The 20,898-nt window shown below is 35.9% G+C and overlaps 1 long non-coding RNA gene across 2 annotated transcripts in view; it reads left to right on the plus strand.

Annotated features, from left to right (window-relative positions):
- Positions 1-20,898, plus strand: part of LOC141420755 (uncharacterized) — a 109,807-nt gene that overhangs the window by 22,551 nt on the left and 66,358 nt on the right. For both annotated transcript variants that reach the window (XR_012445324.1, XR_012445325.1), the window contains exon 4: positions 18,514-18,598. This is a non-coding gene — a long non-coding RNA (uncharacterized lncRNA). The remainder of the gene's footprint in view (positions 1-18,513; positions 18,599-20,898) is intronic.

The raw sequence follows: 20,898 nt of genomic DNA on the forward strand, positions 1-20,898 counted from the left end.
AGAGGAGTAGGTGGGGGAGGAGGGACAAGAAAGAGTGATAGAGGGGTTGAATATGTCCAATGTGTATTGTATTTATGTAAGGAAATATTACAATGAGACCCCCTACACTGTATAATTAATAAATGCTAATAAAAATGTGGAAGAAAAATATTTTAAAAAGCTATGAAATAGCCAGAATCCCCTTGTTAGAATGTTTGTACAATTAATGAACAAAAGAGTTTATTCTATTATGAGTTGCAGTCTTTTGTAGGATGCTTCTAATGGTTTCAATAAGAAAGCTACCAGGGAAACTTTGAGGCAAGGGCCAGCAGTTAGGGTCATAGACATCAGTGTCTGATGCTGGCTGCAGAGAGTAGGGAATGCTGAGCCAAGAAGCTCCAAGAAGGCATGGGGTGCAGATATTTGGAGGACTACTTTTGAGGTGGCAGAGGAAATAGGAAGGAAGAGAAAGAAGAAAGGAAGGAAGAGAAGAAATAGAAAAAAACAGCAGGGGCAGGAGTGAGCCCAGGTACTCTCAGTGCTGCTAAGCACAAAGTCACTTTGCCACCAGAAAAGAGGATGGAAAAAAAAGAAATCCAGACTGTATCAAGCATATAAATGTCCAGTAATTTGGGACACAAATTTGTTCTTTCCTTCAAAATCACTAATGCTCTCTCTATAAGGGTAATAGAGTTTTTTTTTTTTTTAAACAAAAGAACAATTGAAAACCTGGTAGATGATGAAATAATTAATTTTTCCTATTATCTCTTCTGACACTTTTCTTAGCATTGATTTCACAGCATTAACATATTTGCCTAGTATTAAATGATTTTAAAGGATTACAATGTTAATTAAAAATTACAAGTGACGTCTCAGTTGCTGGGAAGGCCTGTGGAGCACTGAGTTAACTGAAGAGTTTTGTGCCTCCTCGCCCCCCCAACCCCCAGAAAAGCTTTGTTTTGAGGTAACAGTTCCCTAGGAATGAAACGACAGAACCAGAAACAATTTAGTCCCTTAAGGATTTGAAAATGCTTATGTTGGAACCTCACAAAAGCGGCATTACGTCCTTGAACATTCTAAAGATCATTGTTAATAGGATCAATTTTTGTGTGTTATTCAACTACATCATTCACAGACCTTAAGAACTGCATTTTAGCAGAGGGACATGGTGGCGAGGGGGGTGGGGATGGTGGGTAAATGAAGGCCCAGCAAATTCCATGTGATCAGTTCAGCTGCAATAATCTCTTTTCTCCTTCTTGACGAAGCCACACATGAGAGCACTCTGGTGTCTTTCATCATTATTTGTCACCCTTTTGTGTGGAGCAACTTATATCCACAGCCATTCCAGCAATTAAAATGAAAAAGAACCAAATAGTATTCTCACTGAATACTAGAGGCCAGTGCCACCAAGTGCCGTCCAACCTATTGAATGTTGGGTATCTAATGCCATTAGAGCTCTGTAAGTATTCTGTGGAAAAATAATAATAAATTGTTACATGCAGAATGTAGAGAATGATTTAAAAAGATAAAATTGCTTAATGCATTGGCAACAGCTAGATTGCCTGTAGCAGGCTATCTCCCCATGACTATGTGAAAGAGAGTGAAGCAACTGACAGAGATTCAGACTCCCTTGGAAAGACTGAGAACACTGAATTTTGGTAGACAAGTAGTCCAAGAATAAAGTCAATCCAAAAAGAATAAGTCAATCTTGTTTCTGTTGAAACAACTTCTGAAAATAATAATGAGCATTTTATTTGCCTGATTTTCATTATTTCAATTTTTCTCCCAAACCTTAGTGTGTCACATTTCTAGGAAAGGTATATTTTAATTCTCTTTTCCCAAAAAAGGCAAACTTGAAAGGATAGAAAAACCGACTTTCCCAAGACCACAGAAACAGAGGACTCAGGATTGAAGAATGTTTTGTTAGGAATACACACTCCAGAAAATGAAGACCCAGAAGGTACCTCCCTTATCATATCAAATGGTTTTGTGTAATTTCTATCTGAAAATTTTAGGGCCACTGTAAAATCATCAGTTTTGAATCCATGTGTTTGTTCTTCCATCCAGGTTATAGCTTTCAGAAAATATTAGTAAACTTCTCTGAGATACCAAAAAAATATACTTTGGCAGCCATAGTAATAAAAACTGCCTTATAATTTTTGTCCTGTCTTATAATTTGCTTGGAAAAATTCTGCAGAAATTCTGAGAAGATATCAGAGATGTGAGCAGAAGAGAAAGAACTTTCTAGGCCATGTCCTGAGCTCTAAAGGACAGGAAAGAGGGCCTGTTTGAGCATAGGAGCAAAGGCATGTTTGAAATGGTGAAAGTGATGAAAACATAGTAGGCACTTTACACAGGGATACACCCATGTGCACAGGGATATCTAGAAAGTGCTTTACATACCTACTGTGATTTTGATGTTGAGTAAATCTGGTTGGTGGAAACCTGTTTTAGGTTGGAGCAATAATTCTTAAATAGTCAGTTTTACTTTTATGCAAGGGGCAGGGAAAGCATTGAGGAATTGTCAGAAATGATGGAGTGTCTTTGGTTGACTTTGCCGTAATCACAAACAGTGGTGAAGTGACTGAGGGCAGAGGTGGGTATGTATGCAGTTCAGTATTGCAGAGGTGAGAATTGTCAGTTAGCTCACCATGTGAGAGAAATGCCAGGAGGAACGGTTTCCCCAAAGGGCCACATCAATGACCTTTAAGACCACAAAGGTCAGTGTGAGAGGCTACAATCTGGTGGTGAGGGCTGGCCAGGTTGTAGTCTAGAAAACCACTTCTGTGCCACACTCTTAGTTTGCATTAAGACCATGAAAAAAAAAGCAGTAGGGAAATAAATCTTTCTTCCCTTTTCCTCAGCGGGGATTTGGTGACAATCTTTTTATAACCCCTTAGGAATCAAAATTCCAGAACTGAAAGAGAACCTCTCATGTATAAAAATCTTCCCTATAGTCTCATAAAGAAAGCTCTGTGGGGATTCATTGTAGCTTTTACAAATCTCTTTAAAATAAATATATAGTGTTTTATGAATGATAAGGATTTCAGATGAAACTCTATAAGGATTCCCAAAATGTTTTGGCTTCTAATAATAATAACAATGGCAAAAACAAAAGAGTTTAGATAAATTAAGTTGCCAGCCTAGGTTGATCCAGGTGGTTCTGCTGCTGAATAATAATTGAAATTTTTCCTTTTAAGTGACCATTTTCCTTGGTGCAATTTTTGGCAAAATATATGACTTTGAGATTATTAGGAGGGAGTGGTTGGCCATTTGGCCTTAAATTTTGCAAACTTTCTTGAATGCTTGATTGTTTGCTAAGGTGTCAGCTGCAAGATTAGTAGAGCTGGAAAAAAATATGCATTCACATTGGCCCTATGTCTATTTTTGGTGTGAAAGGAGCTGGCTGGAGAGTGTGGCAAACATTTGAAGCTATGCGTTCTGCATCACAATGAAATGGTGCTGTGTTACACAATACCCAGGATTTTTTTTCTTTTAAAGGTATCATATCCAAATCCTTTGACTATAAAGTAAGAGCAACAGATGATAAACATCCGGATGTGCCAAATACTAGAACAATCACTTTAAAATGGACTCCGTCCAGTCTGAATGCCCTCCAGGTTTTACATGGTAAATAACTTGACTGAAAACTATACAAGGACTTTAAAAAATATATGGTGAGGAAGCTGAGTCAGAATTGCAAAAACAAAACAAAACAAAACAAAAGTAAAAACAAAAAAACCTACAACATACCTTTACAACAAGGACATAATGTCTGCCAATATCACTCTGGTCAAATGTATAAAGATTTAGTGATATTCCAGAATGTGCCATTTAACTTGGTCTTCTACCTACCTGTGAGAAAGAAAAACGTTATGGAGTAAATTCACAGTGTGAGTTCCTTTACTGGGTCTTCTAATTATTATAAATACAGGATCTTTAGTTTTCTTGTACTGCAGAGACTTCTGAAAATGTTGGTATTACCTCTTCCCTCAATAGTTCTATTTTTCAAAAGCCAGTAAATATTATTTTTGAATAAATAATAAATCTAGCAAAAACTCTTAGCATTTTAGGAACAAATAATACATCTATGATACAATTTAAAATATTCAATGATATTATCTACTCAACTTAATCCTGAGTAAATAAAGTTAGGACTTAAACACAGGTCATGCTTTCAAGTTCTTTATCCTCAATTCCTAACCAACCATAAAAATATGTTTGCAATCTGATATGTGATAAAGAAGGGGCACAGAGTCATTCAAATTTATATGGAGCAGATTTCAATATTCGTGGAGTTAAGACTGCATTTAGCTTCTATGATTCCTTTAGTTTGAAATCTGTTTTTTTGTGGATTTCCCTAACACTTCTGATCTATGAGACATTTATTGATTATTATATTGGCTTAGTTACTTTATTTTGGTTGTTTTTAGAGGAAACTCTGTCCTTTTTATCATCTAGCACAGACATTACTTACAATAAGTGCTCAATAAATGTTTGGAGAGTAAAGAAATAAGGACATGAAAGAAGTGGATATGCTTAGTCTGATGGAGATACTATCTCCTGGAGGGCAGAGAAGGCATGGTATACCTTTGTTGTCTTGCCCCTGATGTCTAGTAACCTACTATGACAGATTCTATTTTATAGTGACAGTACAGACTTGAGAGTGATGATAACTACTATGGAAAGAAGAGACAAAGAGAGGAAGCCAGAGAGGATATAAAAGAGAAGAGCAAATAAAGCCAAAAAAAAAAAAAAGTTAGAGTACAGATCCAAACTTAATTCTAGCTTCCTCCTGCATTAGCTCAAACTTTTCCTCTTGGCTTCATAAAAGGGTGACAGAGGCATGAAAATAAGAAAATTGACAGTGCAGAAGGGTATATACTATGGCTGTAATTGTAGCAAGCATTTCAAGTTTACCAAATTGTGTACTAACATATGGATATCCAATTTTCTAAAAGTTACTAGTTAATGAATTAGACTATTATTTTGTTTTCTAAAATTATTGGGAAATTAGAGTTTATTGAAAATGGAGAGAATTTCAAAGAGGTAATAGATACAGTTAATAGGCCACAAACTCTCAACTGTGATACATTTGGCAAAGAATAGGTCCTGCTGTGAAACCTGAAAGAGGTCTGTGCCAATATCAATTTGCTATACAGGCAGCACTTTTTTGGACCTTAATGAATAGCCCCTAATTGACTGAGATTGGCCCACATACTCAGGAACCATTCACCAAATATGGCTTATCAACACTTCACATCTCTCTTACATCTGTGCTAGAGGAAGATTATACTGCTCACATGATAGCATACTTTCACTGTGACTCATATGAATAATTATCTTATGAAAATTCTTCTTGGTGGTATGGGGTTTGAACTCAGGACCTTGCACTTGCTGGGTAAGCACTCTACAACTTGAGCAAAACCTTCATTCCTTTCGCTTTAGATTATTTTTCAGATAGGGTCTAATGGTTTTTGCCAAGGCCATCCTGAACCTGAGTTCAGGATGCTATGCTTCCTGAGTAGCTGGGACAATAAGCAAAAGCTGCCATGCCAACCCAACCCCCCCAGTGAAGACTTTTAAAAACATATTTCTAGTTTTAAACATATAATATAATCATATGAAGGAAAAGGATAATTCTTGAATTAAATATACATAATTTATTCTATACTTTTTTGTTGTTAAAAGCACAAAGGAACAAGATTCTTTTTTTTTTTTTTTTGGTTGTACTGGGGTTTGAATTCAGGGCTTCACAAGTGCTAAGGAGGCGCTCTACCACTTGAGCCATTTCACCAGCCCAAGATTCTATTCTTATGCGTTTAGTGACACAAGGGTGAAATAGGGAGTTCCTTGACTTACCTGCTAGGTATGTTAGAAACGTTCCAGGCTTAGCACTGTGGCTTCTCCTGTTCCTTGTCTCAGGAGCCTCAGCAATATTGAGAGGGCTGAGAGAGTGGGCATTAGAGGACAAGCAGCTGGGTGAAGAATATGCTCTGACTCCCTGCCTCACCAAATTCTGCAGGCATCCGAGCTCTCATGGGCCCAGCGACTCCTCCTCTGCTCTCCTCTCCAGCATCACTAAGGATCTCTTCAATAAGTATAATTATTTTATATTTGTTTGTTTATTACTTTTGAGATAGTTTTATATAAAATGTTTGAAGACTTTTAAAGAGGTAGTCTGAGGGTGAATGGATAGCATATTTGTGATAATGTCTACCAGCATTTTGGAAGGGACCTTTGGTAAAGGAAACATGACTTCATATTATAACCTTCTCCCATTAACGTAAATAAAATTAAAATTCACTGGCTTGGACTTCATGCCGTTTCCATGAATACAGCCGTCTCTGTGTGTAAAGGCTTCCTTTCCACAACATCAAGTCTTTGTTGTCTACCAGAACCCTCAGCCTGTTAAAAGACATCATTGATGGTGCTGCCTCAGAAAGAAGAAACAGAGACCTTTGTGAGAGAATGGAATAGAGGACACGTGGGGAAATCAAAAGGATAAAAGAAAGAAAGGACTAGGTGCTGATAGTAGGGGAGAAAGCATCTGAATCAAGTCTGGGTCCTGTGACAATCTGATGTAAAAGATTGACATACTAATGAGTCATGTATGATTATCCTAGCCAAGAAAGGGAAAAGAGCAAAGATATTTTTCTGGAATAGGGCAAGGTGACATTAATATATAAACAAAATGAATATTAGGCAAGGGAGGATTTCATTCAACTTGATTATGTTTAAAGTTGCATTCTTCTGATTCAGTGACTGTCTAAAATTTGTCCCAATCTTCCTGAAGAAAATGGTTGCTGGATTTATATTTTTGGAGTACCATTAAGTCTCAGAATTCTAGGGAAGCATAATGTTGTAAGTACAGAATGCCCTACACTGTGGCTGAAAATTTTAAAAAATGCTTTGAATTTTTTAAGAATAAAAAATGTTTTGTAGTTCAGTGAGGGAGGAAGAGAAATAACTAGACTTTTGTGTCTCTGTGTGACAGGGAAGAATGGAGAATTGAGGAGGTGTGGGGGATACACAGTGGGGTGGAAGAGAGAGAATCATCACAGAGTAATTTTTGGGAATCAGAAGGCAAAAGAGGAAGAAGACTCTTACAGCAAAACGTAGTGTCATAACTTGACTTCATGACAAGAATATAAAGGTGCAAAGTAGCTGTGCACCTGGCAGCCCACTACAGCCTTGCCTGTTATTTTTCTTGCTCCTAAAATGTCACATCACTTATACTGTTTTTTAATTCTTTGTCAATGGACAGATAATTGGCAGAGAAAACCAAGAACAAAAATTTTCTTAGCACATCCTGGTTATGATTTATAAGCTTCTGATTTTTCCTGTCATGGAGAAAAGTGTCTAAGAACGGGAGTTGAGAAATACTTAGGTGGTATCAAAATGTCTTCCTTGTATTGAAAGCTGCAGTATGCAGGCATTCCCAAGAATGTTCAAGACAAAAATTAGCATAAAATTTAAGGTTGCCTTCACTTAAGTATGACATTTGGGATGTTATCAATAGAGCAATCAAAATTCTCATCTCTAAGTCGGCCAAACTCATACTTTGGGATTTTATAGATTGAAAGTATAAGACAATTATTTTTCTTTTAAATTGTATTTATTTTTTATTTTATAGTAAAAGTAATACATATCTCTTTTTCTTGGTGGTACTGGGGTTTGAACTCAAGGGCTTTGTGCTTGCTAGGTGTTCACTACTTGAGCCACACCCCAGCCTTTTTTTGCTCTGGTTATTTTGGAGTTAGGGTCTCACTTTTTGCCCAGGATGGCCTGGAGCATGAGCCTCCTATTTTATGCTTCCCATAATAGCCAGGATGACAGGCACGTGCCACCACACCCAGCTTTTCTTCGTTGAAATGGGACCTTGCAAACATTTTTGCCAGGGCTCACCTGCAACCCTGATCCTCCTGATCTCAGCCTCTCAAGTACAATGATTACAAGTGTGAGCCACCAGGGGCCCCATGCATGTCAGTTTTAACATAAGAAAAGGTGACAAAGGGAATAATGAAAAAGTTATCATCCCTCCCTCTTTTGTAGATTCAATTATGCCAACTTTAAAAATCTTGGTGTGACTTTTCAGACTATTTTTGTGCTGCTTATGCAACCATGATGCTGTATTGTGTATTTTTTCTTGGAAACTTGGTTTCACTTTAACTTGATTTTAACCTGCCTTTATTATCCTCATGGTTAGATGCAGACCCAACACACATCATTTGTAACAGCTAGATACATATTATTTCATAGCGTGGTAGTACCATTCATTCTCAAGTGTGTCAGTCACATTTCCCTTGTTCTGATAAATACCTGAAGAAGCAACTTAAAGGAAGAAAGATTTATTTTGGCTCATACTTTCACAAGTTTCAGTCTATCATGATGGTGAGGGAGGAGGGTGTGGTAGAGCAGAACATCTTATATCATGAGAATCAGAGAGAGAGAGACAGAGAGACTGAGAGACAGAGAGATGAAGATTAAAGAGAGAGAGAGAGAGAGAGAAAGAGAGAGAAAGAATATGCTTGCTTTAGCATTCTTTCTTCCTTTTTCCCTTTCCCTTTTATTCCATCAAGATCCCAGAGTATGGGGCGGTACCACCGATATTCATATTGGGGGTAGGTCTTTTCTTATAGTTAATTCTCTCCTCCCAGGCAATTCTCAGTCTAATCAAGTTGATAATCAAGATTAGCCATCACAACAAGGGATGGACATTTAATCTTTACACATTTTTCCGCAAATATAGTGGGAAACCTCTTGAAATATTATATACTCTTTCTTACTGCTTTGTATTAGAAGATTTAAGCTAACCAGAACTAGTATATGTGTGAAACCAAACTGGAACAGATCAGACTCAATAGGTGCACATGGTGTGGGAGGTTAGTTTTGAAGTGCTGTTGTAAAAAGAAGTAAAAACCTAAAATATATAGGTTTGCATTATTGAAGTAGCATTTTCAGAGTCTCAGCAAACTAGTGAACAAAACCTAACAGGTAAGTAGGCCTGTACTTCTAATAGAAGTCAAGTGCTTTGCAGTCAAACAATTGTCATGGGTCAGAAATGTGCTACTTGTGTATTAAAGATAGTAAGTAGAGAAGTAACAAATAGGAAACCAAGTCTTCTGATTATCAAAATAGAGCAAAATACACTAGTTGAAGAACACTCCAATTCAAAATTCTGAATAGAGGCAAAGCATGAACTCAGAGGTGGTAATCCACATTTACAAAGGATTCTGCCTTTATAAAAGGACTTGCTACTGAGTTACTAGAGGAATTTATGTATAGTGAAAGACACAGAAGCAAGGTTCATGGCTCCATTATCTATGACCTCAGGAGGGATTCTTAGACAAATCCACTCTATGCCTCAGCATCTCTGTACATTCTAAAGGAAAACGACTCATTTGCTTGGCATCTCCAAGAGTTCCTATAGGTAGAAAGTTCTGGAAGTGATTTAAAATATAATGGCTTGGAAAAATAAAAATTTAGGGTAATGTGAGGTGCATCTTTATTCTGCATTGTGACCTGCTAGGATAATAGATGATTTCTCTGAAAAAGGGAAATTTCAAATATGGTAAATCACTCAGAGTAATAAAAGCAACAATGAACAGTTGAATAGTCTAGACTGGTCTACTTAAATTTTAATCTTGTCTTCAAGTTGGATTGATGATTTTTTTTTACCAACTGAGTTCCTCCTTCTTTGTCTCTCTCCCCTTACTTTTGGGGGGTTCTGGAGTTCAAACTCAGAGCCTTGCTCTTCCAAGGCAGGCGCTATTATCCACTTTAGCAATGCCTCCAGTTCTTTTTTGGCTTAGATTATTTTTTGGATAGGGTCTCATGTTTTTTTTTTTTTTTTTTTCCCAAGGCTGGCCTGGGATTGCAATCTTCCTTCCAATTCCCTGCCCTCAATAGATGGGACTATAGGCATGGACCACCATATCCAGCTTTCCTGATTTTTGATAAGTGGGAGTAGGTGGCACAGACTAGAATCCCTCTTTGTGTTTAATGATGAAGTGTGTAATGATGTGTGAAGGAGATGAAGATGTCTTGGATGTTTCTACATTCTGTAACTTTGCTGGACTTGGAATGGAGCAGGAAAGAGAAAAAGAATCACAGATCTCACTGGTGGATGATGTCTGAATGTGGGTAGGTACATTTGTACAGGCTTACTATTTTGTAACCTTCATTTTCCTCTCTGTACTCATAAACTTGAAGGTTCTGGGTCTACTTTCAGCCACTGTGATGTTGTTGACTCCAGTGCAATGTGACTGTACCACATTTCATCCTGTCCCCTAGTCATGTGGAGGGTGTTTCTGCTTCTTTCTCCCTGCCCTGATCCAATAGATGACCATCTACTAGTTGTTGTTATTTCCTAAATCAACCCATTACATGGGCTTGAATGAACTTTAGGGATAAATAAGATAGATGCACCAGGCCTAATCATATGAAGTGAGGAAAGGCTAATGAGTTGCCTGGACCAGCAATGACGTTTGATTGTGTTGCTACTGATCACGTGGGAACTGAATTTTCTGGTCAGCACCGGTAGTGTTGATGGCTTGCTACTCTAACACTTTTGCTGTTCCACACTGACTCCTGTACAGTATTTAGAACATGAGGCATATTGCTTAGGTGCGTCTACCCTACAGTGGTGGCAGGAAATGGTAATTTTGGAGACTAGATGACCTCAGAAGTAGCCAAGATTATTTTTAATGAGTTCTTGAAAGAGTTTTCCTTTAAAAAAGGAAAGCTACAATGACAACAAAAAAGTGAAAACCATGAAATACAGGTAATAGATATTGGAAAATAGAGAATGGAGATTCTAACTGCAAATCAATAAGAATACCAAGATCTTCTTAAGGTGGGAGAGTTATAGTATGTTTATTATTACTAACTGCTAAAGTAGATTAGATAACCCTCTTATTTTTTAACAATTTCCCTGGTTATTCTTTGATGAAATAAGGCAATTCTTAAAATTAGGTGCATTAATGTCTTGGTAGTAGAATTTTAAATATTTCTAGAGTTGCCTTCTTTTTTATTTTCAAAAGCTGCTCTTCATAAAGATCTATTATTTAAGCATATATATTTACTATAAAAAGGATATTTATTTGGACTCATAAAATGGACAGACTTAATAGTCATTAACTGTGCGTTATATAAATTGGTTAATGTTTTTGGGTTTTGCCTATATTGAAAAAAAAAGTGAAAGTAGAATTTTAAAAGTCAGTTAATGTGTTGACCTGAAAATATTCTTGACATTTTAAACATTCTTATTTTAAAGCACAGGAAGCACAGTTCTTGCATAGAACAGAAACATAGATGAGACTAAAAATGACTATTTAGCAGAAAGAATCTGAGAAATACTTTGGCAGAGAGCACACATGACCTGCAATTGTCACGCTTCACACTAGCTTTTTGTATGGGTAACTTCTATCAGATAGAATAATTCAAGTTTTGAACTAGTTTCTTTGAAATTGAGATCATTTTTGTTGAGAATCAATGTCCCTTTCTCCATTTCTATGCAATTTACAAACTCCAATCTTCAGGAAGAAGCCAATTTAAACTGCCAACTTTGGAGTTATAACAAACTTTACAGATATGTTCAGTGAACTGGAACCTCAAATTTATCCCTAAATGTCTTCAGAGTGGATCACAGATTTTTTCATCTCCTTTTTTTTTTTTCAGACAATGCAGTGACATAATTCATTAGATAGAATAGCTATTTGATTACTAGTAAAATATTTTAGCCTTTATCTGTCTACAAGGATGAGCTTTTTTGCATTAATTATGACTAAGATTATTAATTATGTTTACCTTAAAAAGCTGCATAAATGGAGCTTCTTTCTGATCCATCATCTTCTCAAATACCTTTTCTACATTGAAACGGTTCTTTCTTGAGACTCTTAAGTCTAAGAGTAGCTTTGTCTTTGAATAGTCCTGTCTCTTTAGGCACTGAAAAATAGCAGCTGTAGCTGAAGATGAAAGGATGGTGTTTTCATGAGGACAGGACACTTGGCCCATTGGTGGCCTTTTTGCATGGCATCTGAACGTGCCAGTTACAGTCAGCATGAGGTGAGCAGTTTCTTCTTTACATGTGAAGAGTATGCTTATGTTTGCATGTGTGTGTATTCACATACACACACCTACAAAGTTTATCAAATATCATGTTGAATTATTTCTGGGTTGGATTATTGATTGAAACTGCATGTGCATTCAGGGGAACATATTTCCCACAGGGTCAGATCAGGATGGCTAAAGAAGCATGTTTTTTGGTTTGGTTTTTGCATAGTGCATTCATTCTCTTTTTAATTGGATCACTAGGGGGTTATTAACATTGCTCTAGTTGAGGATATGGAAACTCAGTAGCCTAAAAAAGTCAACATTTGCTAAATTGCCTAATTCACAGTAACATTTCTCTGTCTCTTTTTCTTATTGGGGATGTGCATATACATGTTCACATGTACGTGTGTATCTGTGCGTATGTGTGGTTCTACACTGGGAAAGATTTAAAAAATTGCTACTCAGGATTTAGGGCAGATATTTTGGGCAGAGAAATCTGCCCTTCAAATAGTTTCTAGACCACCTGACATCTCTATTTTCTGCAGAAACTGTTCTATTAACTCAGACATTATCCCAAAAGTTGTCGTGGCACAGTTAGGATAAGAATTTTGGCTTATCACTAGGAAAAATCAGATTCTTAGTCCATCCATTTAAGCAATCTTCCTTCTTTCATTGATAAAAGTAAATAAATTGCTTTTTAAGTCAATAATAAAAGAAGATATACCCTGTGCCTGCCTCCACTTGAAAGTCTTATAATGTGTATGAGAAAAGGGAGTACTTCTGCCCTGTGGCCACCTCTGCTTTTGGTTTCTTTTTTCCGTCATTGCTAGGCTTGCCTTGGGTTTCTGATTCTTGAAGCTACTCACTTTTGGAGTGGAGGACTACATTCTCCTTCAAATTGATAGTCCATTTTCAACAGAGGGATGACATGAGGAGGGCCATAATTTACTTCTCTTCTTTAAAATTGTCCACTTCACCACCAGAACAAAGCTAGTGCAGTTAGTAGGGGGAAAGACAGAGGGTGAGAAAATGAATATGAAAAGTAAAAACAATCAAGTTCAACAAAAAAGATTCAAGGTGAACTTGGAGGTCTAAGAGTAGACCCCCTTCTAGTTCTGTGAAGGGAAAGTATGTCCTTTGTTTTCCGTGTGTACATGCACTGATATACACTGATATAAATACACATACACAAATACACACTTGAAGATGTGTCATGTGGTTGTTGAGCTATCCCATAAATGTAAAACACAGATACATGTAAGATTTTGAACATTTAACATTAAAGTCAAACAGTATTAACACTTTTATTTGGACTACACGTTGAAATAATATTTTGAAACTATGAGAATAAATTAAATTTATTAATTTATAAAATTAATTTCACCTACTTGTTTTTGCTATTTTCAATGTGGCTTCTCAAAAGCTTAATGTACATATATGGCTTGCATTATATTTCCATTGGACAGTGCTGGCCTAGGAAGATTTTCCTAGCTGCCATATAACTGGAAATAATTTATCCTATTTAACTTTATATGAAGTAGTTTCAGTTACCCTTTTCTCATTCTCCTGTTTTTCAGACCTTGTCAACAATGTACCTCAGAATAAAGTTTGAATTTGAAATTTTATCTTTAGGTTAAAATTATATGTATATAGATGTTCTCTCAGTTAGTTCCCATAAAAAGAGGGGAAAGTATATAATTTATTTTTCCCGTCTCCCCACTGGATCTTTCAATGTTGGGTGGAATAGGATAGGGTAAATTGTTGGAATTTTATCAAATCATCGTATTTATTCTGTCTCAGCTTTCTGTTATAACTTATTTCAACTTGTTCCACACACATTCAAAAGGTATTGCTATCTCCACTTTAAGCATGAATAAACTGATGATAATGAAGGTTACATGACTTATTCAAAGTCAGGGGTCAGTGGTGGTAAAATTGCAATGTAATTGTCACAGTCACTATTCTGCTCTGTGTTAAGCACCTTCAAGGCAGAAGAGATGCATTAACAGTTATTCCCCTGATCATTATATAAACATCAATTAATTACTGTTGATTTGCATGCATATTGTATATCATATGAATGATGCATTTAGCAGGTGGGCCAATAGAGGAAAGACTGACTTCTCAAGCTGTCAAAATAAAGATGCAAAATGGAAAAGGACTCTTTGGGTTCAAAGACAAAGCATGAAAAAAACATACATAATTTAGAACAATGATTTTATAAACAATGAAATTAATTAAAAAATCTTCAAAGTAAAAAAATACTGTTATGTTTATTAGCTTGTTTTTGAAGTCACCTTTTCTTAATTTTTGAAATTACTGACTTAGTTGCAACTTTCTTAAGACCCTAGATCAGGCTTTTATCCAAGTTTGTGCTTGCTGTATTTTCTAATATGGAAAAAATCTAATTTATGCATATGCATGGCAGGATTATTTGGTAAGTCTTTAGTGAAACTCTGGAACCTATTCTAGGCTTTGAGTTCTGTGTTGAGAAGACAAGTATGAATATGGCCCGAATTCTGCCCTCCTAAGATTCAATGTGCATTGAAAGTCAGAAAGGGAAATAGGAATAATACATTGTGATAAGGGCTGGGGGAAACAGAGGCCTTTTGGGAATCATAGAAGGTTGCTTGGTAAAGAGAATTCTAAGATGGCTTCAATGTTCCTACTTTCTGATGTACACAGCTTATAAAAGCCCTTCCATTTGACTGTTGGCAGAACCAGTAAATATGAAGGGATAGCAATCTCATGAATAAGTTACTAGCTAGTCTAATTTAAAGTTAGTGAACGGGCAGATTTTCTAGGTGGGTCTGATTTAATCACATGAGCCCATAGGGATTGGGCCTTCCTGAAGTCAGAGACATTGTAGGTGTGAGAGGGTCTAGGGAGAAAGCTACGTAGAGATCAGCCTTCAGAAGGTGATAGCACCAGCTTCTGCTCCAGCTCACAAGACAACAGGAACCATGGTCCTATAATTGTGAGAAAAGAACTGTCACCAAGCTGAGGGAACTTGGAAATGGACCTCATTATAATTAAGATTCCAGATGAAGACATAGACAGTTGAGATCTTGATTTCAGTTTTGTGAAGACCCAATCATGCTGTGTTTGTATATCTGACATATAGGACTGTGCGCTATTAAATTGCATTGTCTTAAGCTTTTAAGTATGCAGTTATTTGTTATTCAGCAATAGAAATTAAAAGAAACTACTCTGCACCTAAGTCATTGTGTACAGTTGGTTGAATCCACAAAAGATTCCGTAGGAAGAAAGAACAGCTGAGCTTTGTCTTGCTATAACACGTAGGAGTCAGGCAAGAAGTATGAGATCTGCAAAGTTAAGACTTAGGAGCAGAATGTTCTAAGCTTATGTACCTATTGGATTTACCTGGGGATGTTAAATTTTAGCTGATGCTCTGGTCTTCCTCTTGAGATTCTGACATGATTTGGCTGGGTTGCATCTTGGACATAAGGAATTTTAAATCTGCCTAAAGTGCAGTCAAAATTGAGAATTGTGTTTTAGCCAGAGTGGGAAAACACGAAACTTCAAGTAGTTTACGTTGGCTAGGTCAGAGGCTGTGGCAGATTTGGAAAGTAGTCGAAAAAGAAAACAAAAACAGAGATCAGATAATGAATGTTTGTTATTTTTAATTCCAATTCATGCTATTGATGGAACTGTTGAACAAAAACTTAATTGGTGAGAAAACTAATGCATTGGCAGCGTGCTGGAGAATGAAAGAGCAAGAACTCTGTGTAGAGTAAGGAACATTAGCTTTCTGTTAAACTTCTAGCCTATTTCACAGTACTGAATATGGTAGGTGCTCAATAAATGTTTGTTGAATGAATGAGAATTATAGAAGGTACTAAGGAAAGCTGCTACAGAAATACCATATAGGTTGAAAAATAACTACCTGTCTGTCTTGTAATCTGTGGGGTTGTACCCATTAGGATTCTTTTCTTCAAATCAGAATCCATTCCCACAGATGAATCATATTCTCACTGTTTGCCTCGGTATAATCTACAGTAGTAGATGATCCTTCATTTGTATTACTACCAGTATGATATAGCTTAAAGTGCCAATAAAAAGAAAAGAAAAGTAGATCTTGGGTTTCTTTAAGAATTATACAATGCCTAGATCAAAAGACAACCCTATGGTAAGATGGATGAATGAGCTCAGGATATATAAGGGATATTTAGGAGGTAAGGATATTTGAGCAAATTATACCCAGAGTCTTTGCATGGCTAGGGTCTCTTCCATTTATGAAATGCTGACTCTGTACCTAGAATCATGAACAATGCACTTTACAATCTTTATGACATGGCATTTCATTTAACTTTCACCAAACACATTGAGATATAGGCTAATATCTCCATCTTATACATGAAGATTAAAAAAACAAAGCATAACTTCCAAGAAATAGAGCCAAGATTTGAAATGAAATTTCCCCAACTCCAAGACTGAGCCTTTGACCATAACCTTAGGAGTTATCCTCTATGGCACAGGTGATGCCAAAGACTAAGGAATTCTAATGTCACAGAGCACATCTGATCTTTATATTTACCAGAGTGAAGAATTTTATATCTAGAAACTGGACTGACTGAACTCTTTATTTGTATATTGTATAATGATGTAAACTCGGTTTTGGAATCACTGAGCTGATACTTGGAGATACTTTTGAATATTAAAATATTTCAATGTTATTTTTACTTTTGAAACAAGAGCAAACGTATAAGAGAAATTCAGATGTAAATCATCTGAAAGTAAGTTGTTAATTTGCAACTCAGGTTATGCCAGCTCTAATATATTATATGTGTGCAAAATGATTTTATAAATACAAAGGATTGTCAGACACCCAGATAAACAACATTGCTTTATACATAATAAACAATTGTTCCTAAATATATGTTTGTGATATTTAGAATATTAATTTTTGATCCTTCAGTATTTAAGATGGGGAAAAAAAAAATCTCAAAATTCTTTTGTTTAGTCATCTCTTTTCAGTGTAAATTTCCTAATGTGCAAGGATTTTACATTTTCCACATGGTAGGCATTTAACTCTTTGGATATTACATGTGGTAATATGATGAAGAAAATGAAAAGTCTGGATTCATTGCTTAAACATTGGAATTCTTTAATGTGTTTATAATATTTATGGTATAGCTGTAATAATTGTGGTGGATCATATAATTATAGTCATGTAATTATAATTATTTTCTTTTCATGTTTTCAGTTTACTTACAGACTAATTTTTAGTTTGGATTTTGCTACAAACATTCCTTGTTTAGTTTATGGAAGCTATAAAGGCTTGTCCTAAAAAGTCACATGTGAATTGTATAGAGGTGACTGGCAGAATATGATATTAATAGGTTATTGACTTGTTAGGTCTTAAAGAGCCAAAGGGAACATCCCATGCAGCCCCTGCAATGCACTGGAGGTTTGTTTCATTGATTGGTCTGTTTAACCCATCATCTCCAGGCATTTAAACAATGATATATGCTTGACAAACCTAATATTTCATTTTCTATCTGGGGAACATGGAGCAGAAATTAAAGGAAAGAAAGACAAATGGACAAATATATAAGCAGAAAATGATGATAAATGTGAGAGGGAAGGAAGAGACAAATACAACACAGACAAAATTTGGATCAGTAAATTCTGAAATCAGGAAAGCTACAGCCTAACAGTAAATGGAATTCCCATGATGTTGGTGGGAGTTAGTGCGCTTCTATTGTGAGCAAAACCGAGATTTAGTTATACAGCAGCCAGTCAAATACATGGTGTTTATATTTGGAAGGGGTGGAAATGAAAGGAGGGAGAAAGTGAGAGAGAGAGAGAGATTAGAGAGAGGGGGAAAGAGAGAGAGAGCAAGACACAGAGAGAGATTCTTTAAAGGGTTTTGAATGTTTCTGAAAAGACCAAACCTAAACACTATATGTTACTTAGTCTTTGCTTTTTAAACCTTGAAGGAGATGTGGTGACATGAGAAATTTTCTTCCTCTTCATTTTTTTAAAATTTAGGTTTTTCTTTTGTAACCAACCACAAAATAAGATTTTTTTTTATAACAGTTAGCCTTAAATCTTTTTCTTGTATGATAGAGAATAGAGCAAATAAAAATAAATACATAAACAAAATATTTCCTTAACATGGCTATTTTGACCGGGCACCAATGTCTCATGCCTAAATCCTAGCTACTCAGAAGGCAGAGACAGTTCTGAGAGAGCTTATCTTGAAAACACCCTTCACAAAAAAAAAAAAAAAAAAAAAAGGCTGCTTGAGTGGCTCAAGATGTAGGCCTTAAGTTCAAGCCCCAGTACCATGAAAAAAAAAAGACAGGTTATCTTGTGAGAGTTGTTTTGACTAAAATTCTATTAATGCACTTGCATGCCTGGAAATAGCATTCACCCCTGCCTTGTCTCAGGAAAGATGAGGATCATCTACCAGGATAGCTGACAACACATCCAAATCATTTTAATTTCCAGAAAAGGCAGGATCTTGGGGAGAAAACGATCTGAGGATCAAGTAAAGCCACATCCATTCGTACTCTGGGATCTGGAAGTTTCTGCAGTAAGTGGCTTTTTAGCTTGTAAGATGAGTTCTATTAAAATATCTGGATTTAATATACTTCTGTTTACAACAACAGCTACAAAATAACTGTATTTAAATGCTGAAGGTTTACCAAGGCTTTAGAAGCTCTTTTAAGAACTCAGAATATCACTCTATCAACAAATAGTTACTGCCTCTTTCTGTGTGTTAGGTGTTAGATTTAGTGCAGGGTTGGGAAAAGTAGGGACATTAAAGGAGAATTATCAGAAAAAGTATTTTAAATAGAAAATTGAACCGAACTCAGTTGGAGTTGTGCTGTATGCGTAGGGTTCTCAAACTGTGTAAGATCGGAGGAAGGAACATAAGAATCTTGTGGGAATGGGAGAATCTGAGTAGGGTCTTATGTCATTCCGAAAAAGCAAAAGCAATCCTAGCTGAAGAGATGCATGACACAATCAGAGTTTGGAAGGAGCGAGTGTGGTCTCTGGTGTTGAGGTTCAGGGTGTACCTCCAGTTGGCTCTGGATTCAAGTCTCTTCTCTATCAGCTGTCCATCCTGGGAAAGCCATTTCATACCTCTTACCTTTTCATCTGTAGATACAGATACCAAAAGGTGTACTCAGTGAACACTAGCCACTATTGTTGTTTTAGAAATAAATCATTTTTAAGGTAACAAAATAAAATGTGCAGAGTGATTGTGATTGACTTCAGAACTGTTCATTCCTAGAGCATAGAAGAAGCACACAGAAACATGTGTCTAAGGTCATAAATCATCACTAGCAAACTTGAAACCTCTTCTCTTTCCTCCACCTCACCCTTTGTCTTAATTCTTAATGTTAGTTTTTCTTCAATATCTCTTAGTTTACCTGATGGGTATTAACAAATATGTACAGCCTGAAAGTCAGAAGAGTAGGAGTTTTACTAAGACCAAATCATTGTGTCTTATCTCCTCCAGTATTAGAGGACTTCATAAAATAGTACATCTAATCTATGTAGAAAAACATCAGAATTTTTATTAACTGAATGGAAAAACAGATGAACATATTTAACATCATTTACTTATAGGAAATAAATTGGAATTTGTAATCAATTCAACTGTTTATTCACTCATTTATTCATTCAAAATATTTACTGTTACTTAGTTCATTCAAGATGTGATAAGATCAGTTTAAAGTCACATACCATGTACTGAACACCTGAACATTCAATTCAAACACAGAAAAATTCAATCAAATGATGCACTTTTATGTTGAGGCCAAAATAAAATTATGGCTTTAGACAAATGAGTAAGCATAGAAGTGAGATGATAGAGTTATCTCCCAAGGATTTAAGGTGGAGAAATTAGTTTATTAGAACTCTATCAGAAAAAATATGATTTGTGCAGACTTCAGTAGACTATCAAGTCAGCTCTCATTATGTAACAACAGTATCAAATAATGATAATAATATTAGAGTACAAACTTTGACATCTGGAACTAAGTAGCAAAATCATTGCTACTGAAGATAGAAATAAGGAGGGTATTAAGCTATAAGCTTCACCTGGCACCTTTCATTACAGTCAGAATAAAATTCTTCATTGTAATTTGCAACACTGCTTGTAGTTCATCTTATTACTTTTACTGGGGACAAACAGCCATGTAATTAGAGTGTATTTGTAGTATTACACGCTTATTTGTAGCCTGAAGATTAGATACCAATTGGATGTTATCATTTAATGGCAAGTGTAATTACCACGAAGCTTGTTCTCTGCATCTAAAGTTTTACATTTCAATGCTGCTAGAACTATACAATTATTTTTTTCAGTTAGCTTATATCTTTATTATTTAATAATTATATGCATACAAGATGCAATAAGATCATTTTAAAGTCACTTACAAATGAATAAGTACACATAAATATTTTATATTATAGTACTTTCTATTTTTATACTAATTTCTAATGCAAGTTATCACAACCATATATCTGGTTTCTTGTGAATATGCACAGATGTCTTCAAGGATTTGAAGATTACTATAATAATAATATTCCACCATATGTATAACAACACTTATTTTCAAACTGACTTCACGAAGGTTAAACTTCACACTATCCTAAGAAGTTAGCAAAGGGGGAATTAAGAGCCTCCTTTAACTAGAAGATAGGATCAAGAGGAGTTATGTTCAGAACCTTGGAGCAAATTTGTTACCATGAGTCCTAAGTAGTGTCTTTCCTACCGACTACATGTTGTGGGAGTTAAACAGTTGCATGATTTCAAAATAATTACTAAATCATTCATTCATTCACTCACTCACTCACATTGAATTGCCAAGAGGCAAGCGATGG

This window comes from Castor canadensis, chromosome 1 (assembly GCF_047511655.1).
Source record: "Castor canadensis chromosome 1, mCasCan1.hap1v2, whole genome shotgun sequence".
Taxonomy (NCBI): domain Eukaryota; kingdom Metazoa; phylum Chordata; class Mammalia; order Rodentia; family Castoridae; genus Castor; species Castor canadensis.